The sequence below is a fragment of the Aplysia californica genome, unplaced genomic scaffold (genome assembly GCF_000002075.1).
Source record: "Aplysia californica isolate F4 #8 unplaced genomic scaffold, AplCal3.0 scaffold00331, whole genome shotgun sequence".
Taxonomy (NCBI): Eukaryota; Metazoa; Mollusca; class Gastropoda; order Aplysiida; family Aplysiidae; genus Aplysia; species Aplysia californica.
Genome location: NW_004797601.1, coordinates 483,539 through 486,171, shown reverse-complemented (window position 1 = coordinate 486,171; position 2,633 = coordinate 483,539). Strand labels below are relative to the sequence as shown.

Here is a 2,633-nt window from a genome sequence, read left to right as displayed (position 1 = left end):
TTGCACAGTGACTTATATCAATTTGTCTTAACAGGGGGATATTTTTTCAAACTCCTGCACACTGTATTCTAGAAAATTCCTTAATAAGTACTAATTAAAAAATCCCGGTCGATTGTTTCTACAAATTTAAAAAAATTTACAGCTCAGGCAATATTGCTTTTAAAAGCAAGTCTGTCATTTTTTTTCAATCGCATTAGCATGCATGCTTATTGAACGTATGTTTAGGAAACCTTTAGTGTAAAAAGAATGTGAAAAAGTGTAATTTAATTGGCGAGCCAAGACGTAGGCCATATTATGCGTATGCAAAATGTGTGAGAGAAGCGGGAAGTGCAATGAACAATCACATTTTTCGCATGATGGAGATTTATAGGCCTAGTATTTTATATAAATTTATGAAGAACATCTTTTTTGATCGAGCCTCAATTGTTGTGAAAAAATATAATCAGTTAAGACCTTTTTTTTAATACAAACTGCTGTGCAAAGTACGGGTGACTTATTTTTTCTGGTTAAAGAGATATTTAAGGAAAAGTTGAGCCACGAATTTTACTGCGCGCAAAAGTAGTCCAGTTATACTAATGTTGTTTTATTATTAATGTGGACAGGCGTAAAATATTATATGTGATGCGCTTGCAAATAAACTTGATTTCGTCTGTGCTTGGTTCACAACCCGACGTTCTGTCAAGTCTCTACAATAGTTTACTTCGCTTTTCATCTACCTTTTCCAAGCTGTCTTCTTTTTCCTTTCTTTTCATGTTATTGTTATTGCCGTCGTTATTCGGACTCAGGTCCGGAAAAATGGAAGTGTCTTCGTTCTATAGATCTAACGTTCAGTGCTTCCAATTTTCCGCCATTTTTTAGTTTCCCCCACACCTTTTCTGCCGATCCGATGCCCGCCGCCTCATTGATACGCCCCCCCCCCACCCATGTTTCCCACTTTCTTTACTGTAGAAAAAGGTAAAATTGAAGATTAGCAGATCACCTCACCTGCATATTATGAGCTGTGTAAAAAAAAGACCGATTCGTTCAAATACACAAGCCTGTGTCATCTCGATTGTTTACCAAGAAAAAGTTGTGTTGCTGTGTAGAGCTCAGCATACGGCAACTTTTGATTTCATAGAACAGCGCACAATTCATTACGTAGATCTACGTCAAGATTAGCTTATTATTGTAATAATGATCAGTTGCCAAGGGGAAAAAGACTGACGCGCATGCGACGTTCAACGCCCGGACCGATAGTGCCCCCCCATCCCCCTCCCATAAACGCACACAGCCACACGTGTACAGGCCGCCCATCCGACCCCGACACACGCTAACGAGCCATCTTTAATTGCTTCTGATGACCTCATGACAAATAAACATTTATTAGAAGCGCTATAACTTTTCAGGCCGGCCTCAAATTCATCATAAGATAAAAACTTGGCTCCTGCACAAAACGCCTTTTTGCCCGAAGTAATCCCAGTCTCTACCCAGCCTGAGGCGAGTCACGAGTGAGGCAGGACAGGAAGCCGGAGTCACGAGTAACAGGAAGACGGAAGTGATGTCATGCTGGACAAGAATCAGAGTCCGAATAACATTTTTTCATATTCGGACTCGAGTCCGAATAATCACTTCGTATTGTTATTGTCACTGAATATGAGTTGATCTTCCTTGCGTGCTATCAAGACTTAGTGCGTGCTCAGGCGTGTTCTCTCATGCAAAAGTGAGTAAATTTGCGGCGTACTAGCGTCATTAAATGGGGCTTAGGCTTAAGGCCTATTTCTTTCAGGTCGCAAAGCTTAAAAATGTACTCACGTCTGCCCGCAGAATGCACCTGCGCACACACACTATTATCCTGCTCATTTTTGTCACAACCATTCCCTTTGTGTAAATTTGTTCATCTCTTTCTTTCTCTCACGAACACCCCCCCTCCCTCATCTCTCTCTCTCTAACACACACACACACATACACTTTTTCTCCCTCTCTCTCTCCCACTCCTTACTTTCTTTCTCTCTTCCATTCTGTCTGTTTTTCACACACACACACTCTCTCTTTTTTCTCTCTCTCTTTCTCCCCCTTCCTCTCTTTGATTTCTTTTATTGACACATAACAACGTGGGTGCAGACGTGAGCAAATTTCAAAATTTGGTTCATCCACGGCCACTGGATACCTCACAATCGTATTCAGATATTTTAAACATTCTCCTAGTCCTAGATCTAGATCTAGTAATAACTCCTTACGTCAGGAGCTTCGTTAAAGTGACCGTTTTCCTCCAGTATTTTTGCAAAGTCCAGATGCATGCATATCTGCGTACGGTCCCGTAACACCACGCCTTAACGCAGGTAGAGGACGTACGGTCCCCTAGCGCCAAACACTATGGGGGCGTACGGTCCCCTAGCGCCAAACACTATGGGGGCGTACGGTCCCCTAGCGCCAAGCGCTATTGGGGCGTACGGTCCCCTAACATCAGCCAACATTAAATTGTGGTAAAATTCAGGGGGGCATGCCCCCTCTGAAACCCCCAACCAGGGGGCTGAGGGGGGCAAGCCCCCCTACTCTTGGGGCCAAAAACCGGTGAATAACAATTGCGGGGTGGGAACTACCGAAAAAGCGCCCGGGTTTTAGGTGAGGTCGAGTACCAAAACAGTCACATGCCT

The 2,633-nt window shown here is 43.1% G+C and overlaps 1 protein-coding gene across 1 annotated transcript in view; it reads right to left on the bottom strand.

The window, feature by feature from the left end:
* LOC101847888 (FACT complex subunit SPT16) overlaps positions 1 to 2,633 on the bottom strand; it is a 47,488-nt gene that overhangs the window by 44,328 nt on the left and 527 nt on the right. The window lies entirely within an intron of this gene.